At 46.5% G+C, this 27482-nt stretch overlaps 1 long non-coding RNA gene across 3 annotated transcripts; it reads left to right on the top strand.

The window, feature by feature from the left end:
* Positions 1–366: 366 nt before the first annotated feature.
* LOC132656907 (uncharacterized) lies at positions 367–23848 on the top strand. 3 transcript variants are annotated; one of them, XR_009594702.1, is made up of 4 exons: positions 367–819; positions 16255–16352; positions 16962–17066; positions 19518–19774. It is a non-coding gene; the product is annotated as an uncharacterized LOC132656907 (long non-coding RNA). The 3 variants fall into 3 exon arrangements; XR_009594703.1 differs by lacking the exon at positions 367–819 and adding an exon at positions 21843–23848 and having other exon boundaries at positions 16183–16352; positions 19518–20092; XR_009594704.1 differs by lacking the exon at positions 367–819 and adding an exon at positions 21843–23848 and having other exon boundaries at positions 16183–16352.
* The last annotated feature ends 3634 nt before the right edge of the window (positions 23849–27482 follow it).

The raw sequence follows: 27482 nt of genomic DNA on the forward strand, positions 1-27482 counted from the left end.
TCCAGGTCAAGATCAGAGTCAGTAGAGATGTCAAGACTCGGGCTCTTTCCTGCCTCTGGGGTCTCAACGTACCTAGATCTCCAGGAATATCCTAATTAACACCCTCAGGGGTTGATTCCACCTAACACTTCAAAGCAGACAATTCCTAAATGCATGTTTATCTGGATGTGCCAGTGGCAGACATCTGCCCAGCACTTGAACATCCCTAATGGGCCCAGTGGCTAAATATAGCTTCCACCTTATGGGTTAAATACAGTCTTCTCTCCTCTCCTCCTCAGGGGCGGATGCAGGCAGAAGCCAGGACGAACAAGAGCGGCGCCCGCGCACATCCAGCCGCGCTCCAGCAACAACTGCAAACATTCCCTGTGAAGACGGCAAATATTTTGATAATCTTTCCCCCACCAGGACTCTCCTGTGCTGAACAAATGGACACAGTTGGGAGCCATCTCTCAGAGTTCCGCAGGAAGAAACATTACAGAAGGGGAGGGATCCGAGCCTCTCGCCCGCCCCCGTGCAGGGGGGAAGTGGATTACTCAGGTACACAGAGAAGAGGGCAGGGAACTGCCCCTGCCCCTTAGCTCCTGGAGCAGCGTGCAGGGGAGGACAGCATGTGGTGAAAGGTGACAGTGTGCTCACCAAGAGTACAGCCATGCAGCAGCCCCACAGAGTTGTGAGGGCTGCTCCTGCCACTGCAAACAGAGTGATCTCAGCCAAAACCTCTGGCTTTCTCGGCTCCTCGATTCCCCTACTGTGAAGAGGGGATACTGTCAGGACTCATCTCTTAGACCAGCCTTTGAGGATAAGACACGATCCTGCCAGGTAAGCGTGGGACACAGGGACAGGGACACATAGTCATACTGAGATGGCCCGCTTGCCTTGGAAGGATCCCAATGGGTCTGTCATCCCAGGTCCCTTACTGAACTTCCCACAGGGAGGCCCAGGGTCCCTTCCAGCCCCAAAGCCCCTCCAGGAATGGCATACTTTCACAGAGACAGATTGTTGCTTTCAAAAATATATAGACAAATTAAAAAATGTTTGCAAAAAATAAAATAAATAAATAGAAATACACACGGGGTGGAGGGGTGGGGGAGGCTGTACAGATGAGCAGTAGCACTGGATTTCAGGGCCACTGAGGGTTTCACTTTATGCACTTTCAGGCCCAGGCTCCAGGGCTGTTGGGCAAACATGATTTTGACTTTGGCCATGGTGCTTACAGTCCTTGTTAGGCAGCCTTGCCCCGGGGCTCAACATTCTGTGAGTGACTCACCAGTAAGGCAGCAGGTGCCTGAGACAGAGGAGGCATTTCCTGTGTCTCTGAGCAGCCAGGCTTCCTAGAGAAACCCTTCTTCCTTCCTCTTCTCCTTCTTCTCCTTCTTCTCCTTCTTCTCCTTCTTCTCCTTCTTCTCCTTCTTCTCCTTCTCCTTCTCCTCCTCCTCCTCCTCCTCCTCCTCCTCCTCCTCCTCCTCCTCCTCCTCCTCCTCCTCTTCCTCCTCCTCCTCCTCCTCCTTCTTCTTCTTCCTTTTTCAAAAGTACCCGAGGGACAGGTACTGGCCTGAGGCTGTAGACAGAGGCCTGTGTGCCAACAGTTGAGGAACTATGCCACTCGTGAACCTAGAGACAGAATCAAGGAGTGGCACTTCTTGAGAGGAATTAAGAGGTGTGGCCCTTTTGGAGGAAGTGTGTCATTGGGGTTGTCAATGTCTCCCTCTCTTCTTGCTGCCCATGGACATGGATGTAGGATGCCCAGCTACCCCAGCACCATGTGTGCCTGCACACTGCCATGCTCCCTGTCAGGATGACAATGGACTAAACCTCTGACACTGTGCGCAGGCCCCAATTAAATGCTTTCTTTTATCAGTTGTTGTGGTCATGGTGTTTCCTCAGAGCAATAGAACCCTGACTAAGAAACGGGGAGTGGGGTGGTGACATGTCTGCCTGCCCAGACACCGCACAGAGAAATGCAGGCATATTTGGCATACGAAGAAATGTCGAGATGTTTGACAAGGTCAAGGAGCAGAAAGATTGGTTGGGTTGCAGTGTAACGACCAGGGAGGGGCTAGAGGGATGAGAGCAGCAATGAGGTCAAAAGCAGTAAGTTCAGGTGACAGTTATTGAGAGCCCACCATGTGACAGCAGGATCAGCAAGGCGGATACTGTGATCAAATGGATGAGAGCAATCGGATCCAGAGGATAGACAGTGCCAAAGTTACACAGCCAATGAAGAACAGACTGGAGTTCAGCTGGGGGCGTGGCCATGGTGTGATATGGGAGTTGCTGCAAGTTTTAAAGCATCCATTCCCAGTGGGAACTATGCCAGAGACAACCTTTTCCTCTGGGGCCATACTCACCTTGGCTTTAGCTAGCAATTCTTCAGCTTGCTTTCCTTTTAAACTTTTGGTTTATCGCTTTGTTTTTGAAAGGGTCTCAATCAGCAGAACAAACTGGCCTCAGACTTACAGACCAGATGTTGAACTTCTGTTTTTCATAGTTTGCCTACCTTCAAGAACTATGAAAAAAAAGAAACAATCTGTGTCTTCTACAAAAGCACACAAACACACCCAAACTCAATTCCTGTGACTCAACTTCCCAATCACTGCAGGAGAGCATGTCAATCCCATCTTCCCTTGTTCGGATTTCAAGCATCCTGCTAGATGGCTATCAGATCAACCCAAGATCTTCCTGCTTAGAGGTCTGACTTGAATTGGTTCTGCTCAGTGTAGTCTCAGCCTCTGTGAGGAGAGGACTGACTCGGATGAGAGCCTGAGGAGTGGGTTTCAGTGTGGAAGAAGTCTCTGGAGCGGCAAAGAGCTGATGCAGCTTGCTCTTGAGCATCTAGTGAGGCAGGTCTTGAGACTGTCATGACAATCACATCTCCCCAGACCAACTCACTCTACAATACAATACTCACTTTGCACGCAGGTCTGAGTGATTCAGCCTCCCTTGTAGAAGAAGAAATGAGGCAATGAAATTGATAGACCTCCCGGAAGGTAAACTGGAGTGTTTTTACATCACTCGACCCCCAGTCTCCACACATGAGCCTCATAAAATGTAACTTCTAGTTGAGTCTGGTGGCACAAGCCTGTAATCACAGCATTTGGAAGGTAGAAGGAGGATTAAGAGTTTGAAGCCGGGGCTAGAGAGATGTCTCAGTGGTTAAAAGCACTGCCTGCTCTTCCAAAGGACCTGGGTTCATATTCCCAGCACCCGCATGGCAGTTTACAATGGTCTCCAACCCCAACTCCAAGGGATCTGACACCTTCACTCTAATGCACATAAAATTAAGTAAATCATTAAAAAAGAAGAAGAAGAATTTGAAGCCAATCTTAGGTTCATAGAATCCAAAAATAGACGGCGTTATCTTTGTTAGACCCTGTCTCAACAATTCAACTTCTAACCCCCTCTAGCCCAAAAGCCTTCCCCTTATCAGTTCCAAATGTTTCTTCAAATATGGGCAGACAGTTCAGCCATCATTTCCATTATTTCCCTTCCAGCTAACGTCTGTGGTGGCCTGCTTCTGGGTACAGGCTTGCATCAAGGTTGTAAATTCTGTAATACTGTTCACACCTAGCCTCCTTTCTCCTGCTGTTTGACTGGTTGGTTGGTGTTTTTGAGATGGGATCTCATTATGCAGGCCCAACTTGTCCTTAACTCACTATGATCTTTCTGCTTTAGCAGAAAGCTGGCGTTCACATTAAAGTGTCACTGTACCTGGCTACCCTTCCCTATTCATGTCAGGGTACTTAGCGTCTCTGGGGTAGCCTTTCTTTATTACTAAAATGAGAAAACTGCTGATGAGGGCTATTCTATTTCTTCGCACTTGTCATGGGAATTAAATGAGGTCAAACAATCGTTATTGCTGTCAACAATGATGTCGTATTATCGGGACTGAAAGGAGGAGGCTAAGAACAGAGGTGGCCATGGTCCCAACCCAGTCTCTCAAGACCAGGGTGAGAAAGGACCCTTGTACCCCCAAGGTCCCCCACAGGTTAGCCAGAGGGTTTTCAGATGCTCCAGACGCTGCGCCAGAGGTCACCCATAGGCTAGCTGAGCACCTCCTCAGGCCCCGCTACAGTTCCTGCCGGCTCAGCAAGGCAACCACCAACCACTCCACTTCCTCTCTGGTCTCCCTGGCCTCCAGCCAGCAGCCTGGGTCAGGGGCAGCGGCTCCTGTGCGAAGTGTAAAAGAAAAAAAAACCTTCTCTGTGTCAGAGAGTTAGCATCAGTCAGGGGAAGCTGTGCTCTCTTTGGTTCTGCCTGCGACTGAGTAACCCGGGGGTCAAGCTGCTTGGCTCCCAAACTGTGGCCTCCCCTGGCTCCCCTTCCCGCCTATCTGCTTCTTTTCCTGTTGTCTCATCAGCTGACGATTTCGCTCTGATAGCGACTCATGACAGTTTTCTTGTTTTCCAGGAAAGTCTTGTGGGGCATAAGCAATTCGTAGGTAAGGGGAGACTTCCCCTTTTTGACGAGGTTTTTCGGAGCCCAGCCACGCTGTCTGGGTTTGACAGCACTAGCTGTTTAACCTCTCTGTGACCCAGTGTCCTCTTCTGCAAAATGGCAATGAGAGTAGGACTTACATGCTAGGTTATGATGAGGGTTAAGTGCATTGGTAATGATGTGTCTGGCACATAGAAAGTGCACATATCAGTATTTGATAAGTAAATTCCAATAATGGGAAGCCGGTTGTATAAACTCTACATAGTCATTAAAATCTCTATAGTAACATGGACATACATTTATGATCTATTATGAGCAAAACTGATTTTTTGAAAAATCAGTGTATACCATTAAAAAAAATCATGGGGCAGGAGGAAGGGCACAGCAGTTAAAAATGCTAACTTTTCTAACAGGAGCAGAGTTCAAATCTCAGTGGCTTGAAAACACCTCTAACTCCAGTTCCAAGGGGATTCCGTACTCCTCTGACTTTTATGAGCACTTGCACACACACACATGTCTGTACACACACAGAGACAACGGTAAATCTTCAGAGAAAGAAAGAAATGTGTAGAAATGAAAATATTAAAGGGTGTGCTTTGATTATATACCAAAAGGATATTTCTGTCTTCCAAATCCCCTGTAGCCTGTGTATATTTCATAGGTAATTAAAAAGCAATAAAAATCATTCAGAAATGGATTGAAATCAGTAGATGTGCAGAATCCAGATGAAATGATCACGTATTAAAGTCATATCAACATGCTCCTCCAGGGTCCCCAGTCCCGGATCGCTGAAGGTACCCGTGAGGCTAACCCATGATCACATCACATGCTTTAGGGAAGTCAAATACGACCATCAAAAAGAAAGAAAAAAAAAAAAAATCCCGGAGCGTTAAATGTTCTTGCGAATGTGTTGTGCCGTCTACTTTCTGGAAATAATCAAAAGCCAACGATACCTACAGAGTCGAGCTCGACTCTCACGTAAACACAGCTGAACTACTTATGTCAATCACCGTAGCACCGGATCACCTGCACCGGATCACCTGCCCACCCCGGAAGAGCAATGGGCTGAGTCAAGTGGGGAGCGAGTGAAGGGGGAGTCAAAAGAGCTCTGAGTGCCGACAGGTCGGGAGAGGGTGGAGGAGCTAACATTCCTCTAGCCACTGAGTCAGAGGTTTCAAGAAGGAAATGGAACCCCGGGGGCTAGTGAAATGAAGGAAGGAGAGAAGCTCCTGACCTCATCTCCATCCTCGCTTGTGGAGAGTGTGAGCGGAGGAGAGCAAAGCAAGAGCTGCCCCCACCCTCCACCCCCGAGCCACAAGCTTCAGCAGATCGCTTCTCACCCTTGCAAAACAATTCCAACTCCAAGCGCCCCGAATCTGGAAAGAGTGCCAGGGCCCAGCCTCTGGACCCCAGAGATGCTTATGCACTGCTTCTGAGCCAACTTGCAAATAAATAAGACCCCACGCACCCTGCATCTAGGCCTCAGAAGGATGTGACTAGTGTTAGATGGAAGCCTGTGTGTGCCAGAGAACAGGCATGAGGATGAGTCCAGAAAGCATGCCGTCTCATTGCCAGCGTGCCTCGTTTGGCTTTGCCTGCTTTGCGTCCTCTGACACGTGTCATGTTATGTCCCGTTTTCCTGTAATCGGAACCACATCGGGTCCTTAGAAAGGCGTCATAATTTCTTTTTTCTTCTCTGCTTGTTTAGCTCAAAAATTCTCTCTCCCAGGCATCCCATCACACCCAATAGAAGTGAGGAGCTTTGGAAGAAAAGTAAATGCTACTAGCAAATTCCGAAGCTGGGTGGCTTCAGGAAACTTCAGACTGACAGAAACAGGTTTCACTTCCCCCTTCAGTCTTTTCAAATTTCAGGTTCATAAGGCCCCCTACCCTGTACCAGTTTGCCTTGTTCTTAAACTGCATTGGTAACAGTGTTAAAAAAAAAAAAATGAAACAAAACAAAACAGACAAACAAACAAACAAAAAACCATCACTATAATCTTGAAAACACCTAAATCAGCTGGAATTACTTTTTTCTTCCCTAAGAATACTGGTGTCTGCAGTGGCCTTTGCTCTACAGGGGACAGCCCAAGGCTCAGGCAGAAGGTAGGTGGCTGCTCTCTTTCTCCATGAGAGGTGACTGTGATGACAGTGTGCAGACACTTCTCTTGATGTTTATCGGGATCTGCTCCTAAGCCTCAGGCTTGCAAAGGCAGGGGTCACCGCAGATTTTTCTACCAGGAGGAGGGAGTGCATCTTTTAAGAAGGTGTTTCTTCTGAAAATCACTGATAGTCTTTCTTTGGAAAGGGTGGCCTGTGATGACTTCAGAGCTATTTCTCTTCACAAGCCTGTGGTTCACACCGCAGAGAAAAGAACAAGGGATTTACAGATGCCGAAATAGAATGTGCGCTAACCCACCAGGCGCTAGTGGTAACACCAGGCCTGGGAAGTGGGCTTCTGTTCCCCTCACGTGACCACCCATGTTCAAGAGCCCACGCTGCTTTATGTCACGTTGCTCTTCCTTTCCTAGGCTGTGGTCTCTTCAAAGCATAGCCACCAGGAAAGTGGGACCGGGGAGTCTGCCAGGCCGGGAAGTGGTTTTGAGCGAATGCTAAATTCTAAACTCGTTCTCAAAATTGCTCTCTTGGGCTTCAGTGGAGCAGGGCTGTGGTCTGCACCAGTGTCCTCCGGTGGGTCCCTCACTGTGTGCTACCGCTTGAATGTGTCTGTCCAAACACTGGGTTGGAAAGTTAAGCCACACAATTCATTTGTTACTGGTATTTGAATAGGGGATATCTAAGGTTATTTAGGATTAGATACTTTCATGAGGGACCGGGCTTCTGTGATGGCAGCAGTGGCTTTATAAGGAAAGGAAGAGATACCTGAGTTAGCGTGCTTTTTCCCTCTCACCGTGTGATGCCTCCGGCCCTATTATGACATGGCAACAAGATGCGGCACCAGGCTCTTGTACCAACACATCTCTATTTTTCATGAACTTCTCAGCCTTACAGTAGTCAGAGGTAGTAAGAGAAAATAGATGAAAGCATCCTGTGTGTGGATGACTTGAACTAGTGGCATTAAATTAAGATTAATGGTTCGCTAGTCAACCCTCCCCTCCGTTCTTTCTCAGAACAGGAAGGCAGAAGAAGGGGATTATTTTCTGTGCTAGAGAAAAGGGAAGCCTGTCTCATGGGAATCCTATTGTGATGTTTTAAAATTTTCTATTTATTATTTATGGGATTGTCGATAAGAGAAAATCTTCTACAGGATCAGCTTGATTCTCTTCTGCTATGACCAAGGCTTCATTTCTTTTATGACATCATAGCAGAATCTTTTCCCTTGATGGGCCGTTGTGTGACTAACTCACACAACTACTTTAAATAAGTAATGCAGTTTTAAGAAAAGGAGTTATATATAAACTATCTTTCTATAGTCAAAGTGAACCTGCTTGATGCTGTGTTTTCTTTGCTTTTCAGATGCTTTGGGAGGAACACTCATAGCATTAGATACTTCTTAAATAGAAAAAAAAATAGGTTAGGCCAACTTAACAAATAAATGTGTAAGGGCCTCAGGATTCAGGGAACAGTATACATGCATTCCTGGTGGGAGAAGGATTGGGAGGTGGGAAGATAGGGACCAAGAAAGGCTGACCAAGAAGCAGGCTCTTTCCCTAAACAAGCAGCCTTTCCTTCTGTCTTTGTACCTGCTGGAGGGCTGGATCTGGAAAGTCTGGCAAGCACAAAGTCTGGCATGGCAAGGGCTGAGGCCACCTTATTCCCAATGCATCCCTACCACCTTACAGTTTCTTCCCTGGGAGAGCTTGAAGGATGCCCCTGGGAGGAAAAAACTAGAACACAGCAGATATTCATTTGCAACACTGGCAGGAAGAGGCTTTTAACTCAGAGCCTCTGATACCCTGTTGAGCATTTCCCCAAGCGACACACTGCCAGCGCTCCAGTCACCAATCCCTCCCCCAGGCTCACTGTTGAGACAGAATGCCCTAAGGCTACGCGCTCAGAGGTTATTCAATCCCAAGAGTCGTGACTACCTTCCAGTTCCGTACTAGATGGGCCTCTAACCCCATTTATTTCTTGTTTTGGACCTTTCTACTTTCCAACAAGGTGGCTAAATAGTTTTCTATGTCTCTAACAAAAGCCTGAGATGAGGCTGATTCTGGCCCTCGGTTTCAGACATGTCAACCCATGGGTTGGCATTGTTGCTTTAGGCTTGCGGCAGCACACTGGGGTGGAACTAGAAGGCAGAGGAGTCACTTGCCCTGTGGCCAGGACGCAAAAGGAAACAGAAAGAAAACAGAGTCCTGGAGTCTCACAGTCCATCCGACAGCAAATCACCAGTGACCAAAGAGCTCCCAGCAGGCGCCCCTATTAAGTCACTATCGCCCAATAGTGTCCAGCTTGGGACCAAACTTTAAAAAAGACAAACAAAAAACGTTAGTGCTTTTATTAACTCATTGAGAATTTCATACAACACATTTTGACTGAGGAACAAACTCAACACACAGAACAGTGAGGACCTCTTATCCAAACTATTGCAATGGCTGCCCCATTCAATGAACTCTCTTTTTCTTATTTTATTGAAAACAGAGTGGTTTTTCTTCATGCAATATATTTTGTTTATGATTGCTCCCCCTTTATTCCTCCCCTTACCTCCCCATCACCCCTTCCATCCAGAACTATCCACTTTGCCTCTCTTTAGAAAACAAAGAGGCATAGTAAATAATGCTAGAAATAAACAGGCACAATAAAGAGGTACAGTAAGTGTGATGGCTAGTCTTGGCTGCCAACTTGACTACGTCTGGAATAACAAAAGCCCAAGGGGCTGGGCACACCTGTAAGGGATTTTTCTCGATTAAATCCCTTGAAGTAGGAAGACCCACTTTTAATCCAGATCTTTTGAGGTGGGAAGGTCCACCTTTAATCTGGGCCACACCTTCTGCTGGCAGCCTCTGAGAAGGACTTGGGAGAAAGAAATCTGCGCTCTGCCTGCTTACGCTTGGTCCGTCAAGTCCATTCCTTCACTGGCTTTAGACCGTACTCCTTTAGAATTCTGGTGTCTACTACAGACCAGCTGAGACATTGTGTAGTTAACAGCTACTGAATTTTTTAACCTCCTGTTGATAGACAGTCATTATTGGACTAGCTGGACCATAGCCTGCAAGCCATTCTAATATATCACACACACACACACACACACACACACACACACACACACACACATTAATTCATTAATTCATTCATTCTGTAAGATTCATTCTTCTAAAGAACCCCACATAATGTAATAAGATAAAACAAAACTAAACAAATTGAAATAGAACAAAACTAACAAACAGAAGGAAAATAGCTCAAGGAAAGGCACAAGAAACAGCTATAGGTACAGAGACACACTTGCTTGCCTACTCAAAAATCCCATAAAAATGCAAAACCAGAAGTCATAATATATATGGAAAATCTGTAGGGTGGGTAGGTATATAGACAGACAGACAGACAGACAGATGTGAAATTAAAACAACAAAAGAAACCTCCAAAGATGATGATGGGTTTGTTCTCTTGGCCATCTGCTGCTGGGCACACAGCCTACCCTTAAGAGGAGTTTGTTTCCCCAGCGAGACTCCCTTGGAGAAAACTAAATTTTCAACTGCAAGTGGCTATCATTTGGGGATAGCTTCTGGGTTAAGGATAGGGACTCATGTCCACTTCCCCTTTCTGCTGTACAAGCCTATCTGGTGCAGACCCATGATGGCCCTGAGCATGCTGCTCCCGTCTCTGTGACTTCATGTGTACATCAGCCCTGCTATGTTTAGAGGGCCTTGTTTCTTGCTGTCCTCTGTCCTTTCTGGCTCTTACACTCTTTCTGCCTCCTCTTCCTCATGGTTCCCTGAGCCCTGAGAGGAGAGATTTGATGGAGAGATCCCATTTAGGGTATGTGTCCCAAGGTCTCTCACTGTATATTATCTGGCTGTGGGTTTCTGTATTTGTTCCCATCTGCTGCAGGAGGAAATTTCTGTGCTGATAAATAACCGAGCCAGGAGCTGATCAGCTTCCCTGGCCTACTTGCTTCTCTGACAGGTACAGCAGGTTGCAAGGTATGCCTGCTGCAGCTGGGGCTGCTTCCCTGGCCCATGTGTCCTTGGACTCTTAACACATGCTGTTTTGTGATTCTTAGTTTTAGGTTTTCAGATCTCGAGTGTCTCTGTGATCCTTGTCTCTCTGTCTCCAGTGTTCTTCAAGTGATCATTTTGCAATCTCTCTAGGCTTCTGCATGCATCTGCTTCTTGTTCATTCTCTGTCCTTGCTATGCCCGCCTCCCCTAGCATTGCTCTTTCTTCCTTCAGCCAATGCCTTTTTTCTTTGCTGGCTTCTCCTTCCTAGAGGAGACCCCAGCCCCTCAGCCTTTCTCTCCTACCCAGACTTTCCTTATTCTTTCCTTCCTTTGCTGTCCACCCATTGCTAGTTCAAGGCACCCAGATGTGCATGACAGGGGCAAGAGAGAAGTCCTCAATGAGGACAGCCAAGCTAGTTTCTAAAGAGGTTTTCCCTATCCTATTACAATTCAGGATTAAGGCTGAAGGGGAACAATTCTGTCTAGAACTGGCAGGTGACTCACCACTGATCAATACAATGGAGGTAAAAGGCCCTTGTGTCTTTCTCCATCTGGCCAGATAACCCAGGCATTACTTCTAGCATATATCACTGGCAAGCTCCTTTACCTGATGAGGCCAATTTCTTCACCCACCAACTGTGGATAACCACTGAGTACTGCCAAAGGGCCGGTGCGTGGCTGCATATGCCAAGTGATAAATGTATACAAGTCATTACTGTTCTTCTGCCCTAATGTCTTGTATCATTTTGCCCTTGATCTGGCACCTCTAGCCCCAGTCCTAGCTCCATCTGCTTATCCCAGATAAGCCACATCTAATACGTACATCTCTTTGTCCCTTGATTATACCCAATGGCAAATACATGAGGGTTCCTAAACTCTAATTAATACCTGGGGCCACAGGTGGGTAGGTGGGTTCCCTGTAACTTACCCGTTGGCATGGCTTCTCTAATCCTGAGGCCAGAGGCTTCCCCTACTCAGGTGTCTTGACTCCTCTGGTCCTCTGTCCTCCTGCCCGCTTTCCAGCCATCATGGCAGCACTCACTGCTCGAGTCCATGCACCCTCTGGACATGCCTCCTTCCCAGGTTAGTAGTCTCATATCTAGATCCCCTTTCATTTTCCAAAGCTTCATCCCTTCCCACCACACCCCCTCACTACTCTGACCTTTGTTTATACACCAGGGAGTTGCTAAGTACTTTACACTAATTGTCTGATTCATCCTGACATCAGTCCTATGGCAGAGGAACTATTCTAACCACTGTTTCCCTGATGAAGAGACTGAGATGTGCAGAGCTCCCACAAACTACGTGGGTGGGAGAACCAAAATTATACTCTAGTTCTGCTCCCCAAAACTCATCTTTTGTTGCTCAGTTGTGTGTTCTGTGGCAATTTCCTGCTAGAATGTTCCTCCTCCTCTCTTTCTCTCTCTGGATGGTCAACATGTTATCAGCGTTTTCTCAAAATTACTATCTTCCTTATCTCTTGCTTTCTCTTTTATTTAGGGCAATACAGTTCAAGAGATCATTTTATAATGACATAAATGTTCTTGTGATTTCTGCCATAATTGTCACTAGACACATGTGGATTTAGAGCATCAGTTCTCAACCTGTGGGTCATGACCCCTTTGAGGGCTGAATGACCCCTTCACAGGGGTCGCCTAAGACCATCAGAAAACTCAGATGTTTACATTATGATCCATAACAGTAGACATTTACAGCTATAAAGTAGCAATAAAAATAATTTTATGGTTGTGGGTCAGCACAGAATTAGGAAGGTTGAGAACCACTGCCTTAGAGCATTTGATAGGTTGTCAGTGCGAAGATACTTAAGCATACATAGACTCATATAATTATATATGCACACACACACACACACACACACACACACACACACATATGAAATGGGGTCTAATATAACTTAACCAAGCTGGCCTTGAACTTATTATGCGACATTGACATTGAACTCCTGATTGTCCTGCCTCTTTCCCAAGCTGGGAGTGGTGGTGACAGGAATGTGCCTCCATGCCCAAGTTCTGCAGTGATGGGGGTCCCAACCCAGAGATTTAAGTATGTGGTCAAGCCCTCGACAAGCTGAGCTGCATTTCCAGCTCAGACAGCTGTATATGAAGTAGATCTACTGCGTTGTGAAGTGCACAGTTTGTGATTAGAAGGAGGGCAAGAGATAAGGACTAGGAATGAGTACATGGGAAGGAAGCAACAGGAAAAGCTACAGAAGTTTTTCTCATGAATGCTCATTGACCCAAGATTAAACTTCTCATAAGGAAAATGTATCAAACGAGGTCCAGATTCCTGGTCTAAGATTTCTCCTAGAATCTCTGCTTTCCAATCACCAAGTTGTAAGTGTGGTACCAAGAGTGTCAGGCCCTACTGATTATATCGAAGTTTCTCAGAGGCAGCTTCCCTGAACAATGTGAAGGACGAAACATGTTCATTTCAGCATAAAGATAAAAGAAAATCACTCAGTAACACTTCCTTTATCAGTCTGTGCTGTTAAAATCAGTATGTAGTCAATATGACCTTCGGCCTACAGCTTAGAATTCCATAGAGTTTTGTACTTAAGTTTTCTGGACATGTGGATAATTCCAGAAACTTAAATGCTACATTTTTTATTGACTAAAGACAGCTTCCAGGACTTTTATATGAAGAGATATCATAAATGGTTACTTAATATATTTGATCCTAGTGAACCTTCAAAGATGTCTACTTTATTTCTGTTCCTCAAAAACATATACTGATGAAGTATGTCCCATTACACAAGGAATTCATTTTTTTTCCTTACTTTAAAATTCATCCAACCATCCATCCACACATCTACCCATCAACCCAGCCACTTACTCGTCTATATTTTCTGAGCACATGAGGAGTTCTCAAATACAGGTGGTAATAGGGGGCTGAAAACTTAAGAGTGTAACTTTTAGAAATTTGACTTTTAAGATTTATTTCTTTTATGTATCTGAGTGTTTTGCCTGCATTTAGGTGTGTGCCCAATGCCCATAGTGGTCAGAAGCCCCTTGTTTTTGTTTATGTGCATGCATGTTTGCTTATGTGTATCTACATGCACAAGCATGCAGATGTACAAGGAGGCCAAAAGGGGGCATCAGATTCCCTGGAGCTGGAGATAGAGGTAGTTTTAAGTCACCTGTCCCGGATGCTGGGGCCCATCCACGTGGTCCTCTGGAAGAACAGCAAGCACTCTTGACTGCTGCCGAGTTAGCTCTCGGCATCTGTTTGATTTTTTTTTTTTAATTTTTAAAATTTTTCCAGATTTGTGATAATAGCCCAAATGACATATAGCATTGAGCCCCTTATCTCAGGAGTACCCTCTATTAGGTGTTTCTTATACATTTATTTACTCATCAGATTTTCATGCCGCTAATACAGTCTTTTAGAGACTAGAATTTTGAAATCATAAAGTACTTTGTTCATAGTTTTGAAGCTTAATTCAATAAGCCATAATTTAACCTTTTCACTCATATGCTTCCGTCTGTATTCTGGGGAGTTCTTGACAGCTGGGTCACTGTCTTATTTACTGCTATGCTCTTGGTCTCTTGAACGATGCCCAGAACAGAACAGGAACTCACTAAGCATTTCTTCTCTAGAGGAAATGGCCCGGTGTGTGGAGGGTGCTTACAGGGTACCCTGAAGGAACGCAAAGCCGCAGAAACTAGACTACCTCCACGGTCTCCGTAGCCTGTGAGTCAACACCGGGGCACAGCTGCACAGTCCCTGAGGAGTCTGGAGCAACCGACTCCGAGATGGGCTTCTGTGAGCTCATCGAATCCTTCACTGAGTTAGCTATGTTGTCAGCCTCGACTGTCTCAAGGGATAAAAATTCACAAACTGTACTGGTCCAGACATGGACTCCTTTCACGTTTTCTTTTTGGTTTTGTTTCTAGATGTTCGAAACTTCACTCAGTTCTTTCATCTATTTTTGGCAGTACAATATCAGAAGGTGGGCCTTCTGCCCGCTGCCCCCACCACCCAGGGCTGGGGAGTGAGCACAGGGATCTCAGATATCTCACTAGACACATACTCTGTCACTGAGACACAGCCCCAGACCCCCATGGAGATTTATATTCATCTAAAACCTAGAGGAAAAAGAGAGAGAGAATTGTACCAAGGTGCACGCACGGAGGTCAAAGGACAGTTTGTAGGGATTGGTTCTCTCCTGCCACCATTCGGGTCCTGAGAATTGAACTCAGGTCACCGCCAGTCTTGGCAGCAGGCACTTTTACCCATTGGTCACTCTACCAGCCTGAGAAAAGCATTTTTTTTTAAATATGAAAGCTATTTACTCCATTTGTGACTTCTGCATAGTCTTCTTTTGGTGCCTTTCATAGAGTTCAAGGACAAAAATTGTACAAAAATTCATCCATTTATCAGTTTACTTAAGTGTTCATTCAAGAAACACCTGTTGAATGGCTACTATGTTGCAGACACTGCTTTATGGTTTATCCTTGCTTCTTTTTAAATTTTGCAGTAGTCATCTCTTAGAGATAGATGTTTTTGTCTCGCAGACAAAAAGAGTCCTCTTTCCCTGGCTATGGAGAACAGGAGGGGAGTGGGGTGTCTATGACCTCACCCCCACCCTCCCCGACCCTCACCCCTTTTTGGCCTGTGTTACAGGCAGAGCCCTTTTGAAGTTAAGACAAGTTCTAAAGATGATCCAACTAGCCATCCAAGATCTCTCAGCTTGTCAAGGATGAGACTGGAATCTTCACTAAAGATGCCTGGCTCCAAAAGTGCTCTTGCTGCCATTCATCAGCCCTGCTTTGTGGATGCCAGAGCTGGTGGCTCATGTGTCTATGAATGTGCCAGAGAGCTGAGCTCAGAGCTGGCCTCCATCAGACCCTCCAAACTATTTGGGACTCGAGGTAAATGGTTGCAGAGGGTTTGGCTGGTCCAAGGCAATTAACCTAACATCACTTGGTCCCTCACATTCTGGACAGATGGTGGCTCTTCAGGAGAAGCCTTCAGACCTGGGTGTGATGAATCATTACCTCTGCTCTCCAGCTCATCAAGATGAAAGCTACACGCTTGGCCTGGAGTATACACCTTGGAGATTTCTGTCAGACTTTAATGTACTGGGGTAACACCCAGCCAACTTACAGCTGTTTGTGATGACATGCAGCAAAAGTTGATGTCTGCCAACCCCACAGAGTCTGTCTGGACCAAGAATGTCAGCATCTTTCTCCAGTAGAAGGATGAGAGGTCTACCTCCAGTAGCTGCCTGTAGGCTGCTCTACACTGAGAGAGCCATGTGTAGGCTGACAGGTGTGTAAAGAGCAAGAAGCAGGGCTGGGGTTCTTTCATAGGATCAGAAAAAAAGCTCTCCTGCTTCTTAAATCTCTTAAACAATATTTCTGTGTGTTAGAAATGGAACCCAGGGCTGCTGACATGCTAGGCAAGAACCCTACCACCAGCCCTCTGCCCTGTTTAAAACAAAACAAAACCACTTTAAACCATGGCCATGTAAATGTTCCTTTCGGTTGTGAAAATGATTACAAAAATAGATCTTTTGCATTTTTTTTACTTTTACGAGCTACGTATTTGTTGTCACTTAAAAAAAATGCAGAGAAAAATCTGCAGATCTCACATCTAAAATCTGAAACAGCAGCACTGAAGCCAGGAAACTTGGGAATGAGTCCTGATTCTGCTACTAATTTTGTTTTGTTTTGAAGACATGAATTTCTTTTGCTCAAAGACCTCAAGAGAATGCATTCAGAGGTATCATTACCTGGCCCAGGAGACTGACATGAGCTACCTGCTGCCTGCCTGTGTAAGTACAGCTTCCTCTCAAAGCAGAGCCTCAGGCAGGGATCTGGCCACAAACAGTGCAGGATTTCTTGAGGGAAATGATTCCAGAGAATGAGACGGTAGCTGGCATCGTGTGAGAGACAGAGCAGAGGAGTGCCAATGAAGGTGGCACAGGGGCTAGCGGCCACCATGAGACTCATGGCTTCAATTCTCCATGGTCCCTCTGAGCAGCTGTGCAGAGCATACCATGGAATTGTCTGCCTAAGGGCAAGAAGGCTGTGCCTTGTCCACGAGTTTCCAGCCTCATTGTTTCGTTGTTGTTTTCAATAGGGCATGTATGTTATTTTTCTCCTGCCCTTGCTATGACCAAATACCCTACAAGAAGAAACTGAAGGGATTTATTTTGGTTGAGTGTGAAGGTAGAGCCCATCATGGGGGAGGTATGGCTGAGGGAGGAGCTCATGCTGTGACCACAGGCCCTACCCTAGTAGGAGGAGCCTATGGCTCAGGCTCCTTACTTCCTCAAAGTGCAGTGGAATAGGCGGGTCAGGAAGTGGGGCCGGACTATCTATACTTTCAGCCCTGCCCCTCACAGAACTCACATCATCTAGCTATGCTCTGCCTCCCTAAGGTTTATGACATCTCAAGATAGTACCTGCCGCTGGGATCCGAGTATTCGAATGCATGAACACGTGGAGGACGCTTCACATCCAAACCTGTAACGGGGCATTATCTGGTAGGTTTTACATAGAGGCTGAACACATCATAGGTACAGAGTGGACTCAGACAGGCAGATACGGGCAATAGAGCGGTTCAGAACTCCCCTAGACCAATCAGCTTCCCGCCAACTTGACAGCTTCCCGAGGCAGATGCTGAAATCCAGCTGCATGATGCAGAGATGTTTCACAACAGTTGTGTTGGTAAAAATAAATTGTACTGGGAAGAGTGGGAAAGGAAGGAGGATAGAATCAGCCTGTAGCCTAGTTACTGTGACCAGAGACTCCCCCAAAACACCACTGGCGACCCAAGATGAGGGTCTGTATGTACCAAGAAAGTGCCAGAATATTGTGTATTATGGGCGACATTATAAGGCATGATGATAGGAAGGGATATGCCCCACTAAATGAAAAAAAAGTATGGATTCAGGGTGATGTATGGAGCCTTGTTCCATCAAATCCCAGCCATGCCCTTGGGCAAGCTACCTCATACCCCTGAGCCTCACTTTAGTCAAGTATAAAAAGAAAAAGAAAAAAAATATATATAATGGCATTAAATGCTCATCATAAAGTTTAAGTGATCTAAGACATATCAAACCCTATTGGCGGATCATAAAGTAAATGCTCACAAGATGGCATATTGTGTGGTTATTATGTTAAAATGCCCCCTTTTCTCTCCAGTGACCCAAAGCACAGTCAGAAAGATGACAACAGTGTTTCCAGTTCATACCGGTATAGAATATCCCCCAAAGGCCCGTATGCTAAAGGTTGGTTTCCCATTTGAGTCTCTGGGAAGATGGCAAAACCTTTAAGAGATGGAGCTAAACTGGGTGTAAGGATTATGTCTGCGATCTCAGCATTTGGAAGTCTGAGGCAGGAGGGTTGTTATTAGCTCAAGGTCAGTCTAGGTTATATGATGAGTTCCGGACAGCCTGGGCTACGGATTGAAGTTGCTGTTCCCCAAATGGTAAAATTCCTACCTACGTGCATCTTTTGTTTGCTTCCCCATTAAAAGAGCTCAGAGTCTGCCTTGTGAACAAATGAGCTATAGAGAAGAGGCCAGTGTAAGAACAAACTTCTCTACCCTGGTGCCAGGAGCCTAAGAGGCAGCGAAAGAAAGAAAGGGGAGGATCCAGGCCCCGCACCTTCTCTGTGTTCTCATGCTGCCCACCTCCCCTGCCCATTGGCCTGCCAGGGTAGGAGGAGAGGGTACATCAGGTGCCGAACAGCTGGAACAAGGCCAAGCCAAGTCCGTGGGTGCTACAGCTAAGACACTGGTGACCCTTGGTAGCATTGCTATACAGCTGTCACTGGCAGGAGCTAGAGGGACAACCCTGGCACCTCCGGACTTTGGAGATGTCTCCAGCTGGAGAAATATACTTGATGTTGGGTGGGGCAGGAAGGAAGGAGGGAAGGCTATGAAGTCAGCATAGTGGGAGTTAGCAGTGATAGGGAGAGGATGTTACTCAGTTCCTGCCATGCCCTGCAGACTGGAGCCCTGTGCCCAGTCACTCAGAAGGGTCAGGAAAAGAAGGTTCAAGAATATCTTGTCTGGTGTGGTGGTGCACACCTTTAATCCCAGTGCTTGGGAGGCAGAGGCAGGAGTAGCTCAGGAAGCTCAAGGCCAGCCTGGTCTCCAGAGTGAGTTCCAGGGTAGCCAGAACTACATAAAGACCCTGTCTCAATAAATAAATAAATAAATAAATAAATAAATTACATTTCATTCCTGGTGGGGCACAGCAGCAGTTTCCTCACGTCATCCAGTCTACCTAGAAAGTCTGTCTCCACAGAGGCACGGGACACCTGTAAGGTCTAATTCAAATACCTCTTCCTTTCATGCATGACTAATATTAGATGACAGCCTGACCAGTCTAAAGAATATCTAGAAACCTGCTAAACATTGTTTCTGAGTGTGTCTGTGAAGGTTGGCAGAGGAGGTTGGCAATGAGCTGGAGTGGATAAGGGAGGAAAGATCTTAATGCAGGCAGGAACCGTCCAAACAGCTGGTGGCTAGAGATAACAAGACAAAAACACTTGAATGGTTTCTATCTGTCTTCTTCTGCGCTAGAATTTCACAACTCAAGGCTTTTCTGGCCTTTGGCATTTTGGAGTTACACTAATGCCCCTCACCCCAGCCCAGGTTCTCAGGCCTTTTGCCTTAAGCTTAAGGCCACACCTCTCCTGACACCAAAGCATTCAGAGTTGGACAGAGCCAGACTCCAGCGTCCTTGGGTCTCCAGCTTGTAGATGACATGTCATAAGACTTCCCAGCCTGCACCGCTGTAAGCCAATTCTCCTGCTAATTTTCCTCCGTGTATCTATGTCTATGCGGCTGGTTCTGGTGTGGGAGGACACACCTGGGAACCCCTCCTTGACGTGTGGGAGCATGCCTCTGTAAAACGGTACACACACACACACCATGTATGTTGTCTTCTCACTCCCACCGTTGAGCTTTTCTTTGTATCTCACAGCCACACACGGAGGCCCGGAGACCCGGAGAGCACACCTTCAGAGAGCATGCGCTGAACAGAGGATGGGCGAGGACGCTTACACCGAGTCTCTTATCTCCCGGGCAAGAAGGAAAGGCACGGTTCACAACCCACTCTTCCGGCGGCTCCCCTGAGTGGAAGCCTTCCTCTTATGAACCGTCATAGAGGCTTCTCTCTGGCCTCTGAGCACAGTTACTTCTCACCTCCAGGAGGCCATGTGCTGCCTAAATGGGAGACAAGTAAGGGTTCCTTGAGGGCAAATTGTGTTTCTGCCTCCTACTGCTTGTATAGCTTCAAACAAGTCAGAAGATAGCCAAAGAACCTACATAGGCCCCGTGAGGGCTAACAGGGCTGCTACATGCATGCACGGGCACAAGTACTCAGTTACTGCAACCGTGGGTGTTCTGCACCCTGTCCGCTCCAAATCCTGGGAGCAATGCTCCAAATCGTCTCAGGGACTATTCTGAACACATCTGGGCATAAGAATGTGTTGGGAATCGGTCAGCTCTGCAGCTCCGTGTGGGCTCAAGGCAGATTCAAAGCAGCGGTGGTTGGAGGTGGGTATAGGCTGTGGTGGGCCAGCTTGGGAAAGGCTTGTGTTGGGGTGGGGGGTGTGAGCTGACTCCATGTCCCCCGAGTGGGAGGTTGCTGGGATCTCAGGCAGGCCTGCCTTTCTGGTTTTGGGCTTCCCGGCTTTTGCTGCTGTCCTCGGGGGCAAGCTATTTTAGGTAGCAGTCAAAATAAAACTGAGATTAGCCCAGGATTCTTGGCAGTTGAACAATACCATAATTATGTGCTTTTTAAGTTCAGAAATTAGGCAGCTGACACCGACCCACAGGGGTTCAGGGGGCGCCTGGAGGATAATAAGGCCTGTCTCTTGGGCTCTGTCACCTTCACACACCCTTAGCCACAGGCAGCCAGTACAGAACCATAGTGCTCTTAGAGGTGTTGTTTTGTCTCTGGGGAGTCACGTTGGCAGAGTAATAGTGCAACTTGCTTGCGCTATACACCAAATGCTGGCCCGTTGGAACGGTGACTTACTCCTTTCTATATCATAATCCTTCTCTCAAAAGCTTTAGTCCCAGTGGCCCTAGGGCAATGAAAGAACAGAGGAGCTTGTGTTCCAGGGCTGAAGTACAGGGCAGGAATTCACTAGAGGAGGGTGTCTGCGCTTTGATTGCCAGTGAGGGGTGCAGACCCTAGAATCTAGTAAATAGGCCCCTTCCTCTTGGCTGGGCGCTGAGGGGGAGTGGGAGGGAATTAGACCTCTGGGAGCAAAAGCCTTTACCCAGACAAAAGAATAGGAGATTCAAATAGATGGAAGGGTCAGGATGATGTCAGCCGAGGTCACTGCCTGAAGAATAAAACAGTAGTCACGAACAGGGGCTGAAGTAGATCTCTGAGCTGTGCTTAAAGACTTCAAAATATCTGGGGGAACTCAGCTAGGGCTGAGTCTCAGGGGTATTCCCAGAAGTGTGATGAGAAAAAGAAAAAGAAAAACAAACAAACAAAAGACAACACATCTATCCCTCAACACCAACCTGGCCCCAGGGACAAGGTGTTTCTAGAAAGGAGTATAGATCTTAGCAGAAAGTGACCAAGCAAGAGATTAAGTTAGGAAAATACCCTTCCCCTCTCCTAGCCAGCTGGCCTATCGGCTTAGAGGCAAGCAGACATCTAGCTGGTAACAGCCCTTCTTTTAGGAAAAAGCCCTCTGGGAAAAGGTACCTCAAATTGAAGGGAGGAGGTCCTGGGAGAGGCATGGGAGAGGCCCTGCCTCCCTTCCGGTCAGTAACAGATGCCAACGCTCTCCCTGCTGACTGTAGCTGGGGACTGTCTTTTCTTTTAAGGCTTCAGAAGATCTTCTATTCCTGCCTTAACCGGGGTCATGGGCCAGCTCTCTGGAGAGGGTTTCCTAAAGATGGATTCTAACTTTTGGCTTGATTGTTATTTGATCACCACACACACACACACACACACACACACACACACACACACACAGCCTGAAACATCTTTCATGGCCTCAGGAGCCAGAAGAATAACCACCCTTGGGAACTGTTCCTATGGACTGGGTGTTCACAGACAGGTGAACTTAGATCAGAGACAAGGCCTTGAGTTTCTTTAGGAGGGAGATAAGAAAACAGACTGTGGTGATCAGTGAGGGAGGCCAGGAGTTTCCAGGAGGTGGGATTGGAAGACAGGGTCCTCTGCCCTTGCGTAGAATCTGCTCATGTGTGCCTGGAATTGGCTGGTGCCTTTCCTCATTTCTCTACTCTCATTTTCCTTTCTTGTGTGCTCTCTGGTTAGAAGGAATCATTGCATCTAGGATGAATGAAAAGCAGAACCAGACACATCCCTCTGGGGACTTTGTAGCAACACCTTGTCACTGGCTACCTGTAAGGAACGGATTGATGCTCCCAGTCAAGGGCAGAGGAACTAGGATGAGCAGGTTGAGTAACAATAAAATGATTAACAAAGGCTGGCAAGGCATTCATTCGGCTGTCACTACTGCTTGGGAAGAGCAGAAGAGAGAGAAGGAGAGCCCACAGATTGGAGCAGCGTCCTCCAGACTGGAAGTTCGTTTCTGGTGGCTCCGTGTCTGCCTCCCAGGCTGGGGCGATTTATAAAGATACCAGGCCCATTCATTGTGAGCGGGTTTCCTGGGGCTTTTGTCCGTTGCTAGGCAGAGTTCAATCTTCCAGAACTGCACCTGCTTGGCAGTCCTGTCTTAGGAAAACCTAAGGTACCTACAAGAACACCTCCTTTGCCAGACTGAGACAGAGCGTCACCTACCTGGAACATGCCAGCAGCACCTGCAGAGCTCAAAAAGCCATTGTGAAGTCTTTCTAGTGCTAGAAGGACATTGATGATCACCGGTTAGGAAATGCCTATGCTCTGCCAGCGCAGGAAGGCTGTGTCTGCAGAAGGCTGGCTCCCCTCCTACCTCCTGGCCTGGGTGAATGAAGTACCTCTCCTCTGAAAGGCACATCAGATGGAGTTAAGACGTGAGCCATTTCTCTAGGATGGCCTCTGACCTATATCAAAGTCCCATGAATGAGACAGCCTGACCCTGGACTTTCTATTCTGTTCCATTGATCAACCTCTCTATCCACACATGAGAACATTCTGTCTTTGTCTCTTTACAATAAGTTGGTGGCGCCTGGTAGGAGGATGCTATCTTCCATCCTCTTCAGAGGTTGTTGGCTATTCTTGATCACATCACAGTTTTAGAACTATTCTGTCAGTTACCCCAAAGCCCTTTGTTGGGATTGCAGTGGGAATGCATTACTCCACTGCACTGAAATCTACCGAAATGAACTGGACAGGTGGAAGAGAAATAATACTGAGTCCATAAACGAATCCTGTCTCATCTCTTGTACCGTTTGTACTTTCCAATTGAGTTCTGCTTTTCTCTACAGAGTACTCACTCTCCAGGCTATCTTAAAGGTTGTGCCTTAGGCATGAGAGTGTCTTGCAATTCTAACTGGTGGCCTCTTTCTCTCCTTAGCATGCAGGCAGCAATGGTGAACCATAACCTTGATGGCACCATAAGTTCTACAAAATTCATTCCTTTTGTTGTTTTTTTTTTTCAAATGTTATCTTCTTAAATTTTTTTTTGTTTGTTTAAGTGAAACTATTACATTTCTTTCTAGAGATGGTACAAGACCACAATTTTTATGTATTGATTTTGCAACCAACAGCCTTGTAAAACTCTTATCTTCCTAGCAATTTTAAGTCTGTCTGCTCCTTCTGTTGACTTATACATGGTCCCTTTATGTATCTGGTCCTTATGTGTCTGGTGATATTAAACGGTAAGCTCCTGTTAGTTTGGTCTTCATGTGGAGGAATCCTATGGCCATCAAGCAGAATGCTTCTGTCTGCATTTAGATTATGCCACTAATACAGGGCTGCTGTAAAGAAGGCCTTGGGTGCAATCTGGCAGCCCCACCTTGTTCCTAGCCCTTGGCTTTTCCCTCACATTGTTTCTTCCTTAGGTCCACTTCTGATTTTGATGACTTCCTGTTCTGTCCTGTGCTGGATTATGGGGAGAAAAGTATGGGAGAGAACTTAGATAGTCACCATACTACTCAACGTCCAGTGACATACTGGAGACAGCATTGTATTCGAGTATTTGAGATTTGCTAATTGTATAATGGGAGAGTCCTTCATGCTGCCTGTGGCCCTCACTTCTGTCCTCCTCTCACGGGCAGAACATTTTAATTGACACTGCACACTCAAGGTCAAGATACCAACCTAAAAACTATTACAAAAGTATTACATGTTTTCTACATACAATTTTAACAAAAATACATAGAGGAAATTTTAAGCCATTTGTAAGGCTCATCTCCACACTGGAATATAATTACTTTAATATTAACATTCTGGTGGGTGCTGAGTTGAATAGTGGTCCTTTGAAAGCTACATTTGAGGGGTCATGAGAAGGCCCAGAGAACAAAGCATTTGTCTTGCAAGCATAACAACCTGAGTTCAAGCCCCAGAACCCACACAAAAGTGAGAGAACTAAGCCTACAAGGTGTTCTCTGACCGCCACCCATGTGCTGTGTCATGCACATACCACCCCAATACAATAACATCATTAATAACAATAATACTAATAACACCAATTTTCAAAATTAAAAACTGCATCTGCCTGGGACCTCTCAGTGTAAACTTATCTGGACGGAGGGTTATGCTAGATGTAATTAAGTTAAGCATCTCCATGTGGGATCATCCAAGGGTGGAGTGATCCTTAAACTACCAACAAATCCTTTTAAGGGAGGAGAAGGGGCAGCATACAAGCACAGAGGAAGCCACGGGAAGATCGAGTACAGGCTGGAGTGACAGCTACCAACAGACCACCGAAAACCTGGAGCCACCGGAAGCTGGAAGAGGTAGGCAAGGAACCTTTCCTACAGCCTTCGGGGTTGTGGCCCTGCTGACAACTTGATTTTGCGCCTCTGGCTTCCAGAATTGTGGGAGAATAAATCCTCGTCACTTTAAGCCGCCCATTTGCAATCTTTGCTTACGGCAGCCCTAGGAAAGGAATACAGCTCACATCCACTGTGGGCCAAGTTTTCAGGAAATAGCTTTGCAGACAGAGAGATGGTCCTGGCTGGTTGACTAGGGAGCATTCCCAGGAACAAGGCCTGCAAGGCTGTGAGAGAGGTGGTACTAAGATGAGGGCAAGCATGAACTGTGATGCAGCTGTAACGAAACTGTAGCTCAGCCCCATCAGGAGGCCCCAGGGCTGGGATGCTAATTCACTGTTGTCTGTGTCTGCAGCAAAGCCCCAGCCACTGAGATGAGAAGAAACCTGAGCAGGACAGTTGCCTTCACAGGAGAGCAAAGCCTAGGATGACGGCCTTCTCTGTGAACCTCAGCACGCACCTTCACAGAAGTGGGACCACACGAGCATGTCCTAAAATCCCATTTAAGCACTTCTAAGCTCCTCCCTAAACGCAATGTCCAGTTTCAGCTCACAATTTCTAAAATGCTTGTCCTTCATGCTTACCACAATTTAAAGTAGAAATCTATCGTCAAGACATCAGAATTGTAGATACTAACTTCTCTAGGACAAACTCATTTTAAGAAAGCAGAACCATTCCAAATGACTAAATTGCCATGTGATCCCCCCCCCCCCCCGCCAGGAACACTGTCTTTCTATATATACCTCTCTCAGTTCCTCCAGATGTCTGCCTTCACACTAGTTTGTTTTGAACACATGCAGTTCCTTGCCTGGTGAGCTAGTCTCCCTGGACTGCCCTTGCCGAGCCATGCATGTGATTACTCCTGTTCATTCCTCAAGTCCACAGGGAGGAACCTCACTGACTCCCCTAAATCTGCCCCCCTCCCCTGCAGCACCATGGACTTTCCACTATACTCATCACTCTTGGCTACTTCTTTTATTCCCAGCAGCGGTGGTGTAGTCTTTGGTGGAATATGCAGTCCTGTTCTGTAATGCTTAAGGTGTGATTCGATCTTCTCTGCCTTTGGCACTCCACGAAGTACTGTATGTCCATGCATAACTGCAGATTGATTTTGAACGGCTCAATGATTTATCCAGCAGTTCCAGTTCTACACGTGTTTGTCCTGCACTCTGCATGTCTAAACTGCTCCCCTCATACCTAGAAGCCGGAACCCCTCAGGGTATGGCTCCACGAGACACTCTATGTAAGGTCTGCAGTATCAGCCCCCCACCCCAAATCTATGCCCGTGGCCCCAGTGGCCTGCCAGTAAGTACTAGAGGCATTTTCTCAGTCACATTAACAACAGCATTGAAATGTCCCCTACAGAAGGATCCTGTATATGTATATGTATATGTATATGTATATGTATATGTATATGTATATGTATATGTATATGTATATGTATATAGTATATATATGTATAAAGTATATGTAGATAGTCTGGAAGTAGAGCTTAGCTCTTTCCCCTACCACCCTTGCGCATGGTTTACTTCCTAGGAATATAGAATGGGAAGCGGGTGCAGAGTGACTAAGCAGGAGAACCCTGGAACACCCTGTGAGGCCAGATGATCCAGGCCAACTACAAACCCCAGTGAGTCGTGCTGACGGCATGCATCCCTGATGGAGTGATATGAGAATGATGCTGCATTTCTGGGGTCTTCCCACAAACCCATCACTTTAGTTCAACCAAAGCACTCAAAGAAAACAGATTGGAGGGCTGGTGAGATGGCTCAGTACCCCCAATACCCATAAAAAGTTGGGCACAGTAGGGTGAGTCTGTTACCCCAGCACTGAGGAGAACAAGGCAGGTGGATGGCTTAAAGGCTGAAGAGGGCTGCCTGAGTTGGTGAGTTCCAGATTCAGTGAAAATGGTCTCAAAAAAAAGTATAAAGTGAAGAGTGATTGAAAGACCTGAAATCATCACCTAGCCTCTGCAACATGCATTTGCACACACATGTGCACACACAGACATGCTTATACATCTCACACATACACTGACACACAGACAAACACACACAGTGCCAGGTTGATGGACAATTTACATAGCACTGAACAGCACCCCTTAAAACTGCCAAGGTCATTAAAACAGAGGAAAGCTAGACACCGTCAGAGGCAAACTAGAAAAGTCTGAGGATGGATGACCCAGGGCATTGTGGCATCCTGGTTGAGATCCTGGTAGCAAAATAGGGACACTGGGTGTGGCTAACCAAATCCAAACACAGAGTTCTTACTGTGACAACAGTTCCAGAGGAACACTAGGTGTTAACAATAGGGACACCAGGAAAGGGGACACAGGAACTCTGTCTTATCTTTGCAACCTTTCTGTCACTCTACGGATATACATATATTTTTAATCTAAGAGAAAGCACAACAGTGATTTTATGCCAGGGGAAAGCCACCAGGCCTGCTGAGCCCTTAAGTCAATCTGTTTTATCGCAGAGATGCGGATAGGAAGGATGTTGAAAAGGAAGGCCACATAAGGCCAGGGACTCAGCTTCAAAAACAGATTCTAAATGGGATGGAACATCTGTGGAAGCCTGTATCTGAGATAAATAAATAGTAGGTGTTGAAATAAAAAACATTTCAGGTGCCCTGAGTCCAAGCATGCTCTCTCCCTTTAACACCACATGGAGAACAGATTCCAGAAGAAAAGCTAAGGCCCACATCGTAGGCCTTCATGAGATTAGACAAGTCTCGGGCGCTTCATGACCAGAATCTTCTCCCAAACTCTCCTGTCTAGAAGGGAGCTGTGTCTGAGCTCCGCACCCCCACTGAGAGGCCTTCTCCTCAATCACCCACAAAGAGAAGGAAGGCAGGAAGGCTTTGACACCAGACCCCACATAGCCATGCTCCTCTGTTTGGGTAGTAAACTACACTAGTGTTTATGTTTATCATCATGCCATTTAGAAGTGAGCGACTGCATTTATTCTTGCTGTGGTTTGCCTCAAATAGGATGCACGGCTCTTTTTTCAGGGAGTGC

The sequence above is a fragment of the Meriones unguiculatus genome, chromosome 10, assembly GCF_030254825.1.
Source record: "Meriones unguiculatus strain TT.TT164.6M chromosome 10, Bangor_MerUng_6.1, whole genome shotgun sequence".
NCBI lineage: Eukaryota > Metazoa > Chordata > Mammalia > Rodentia > Muridae > Meriones > Meriones unguiculatus.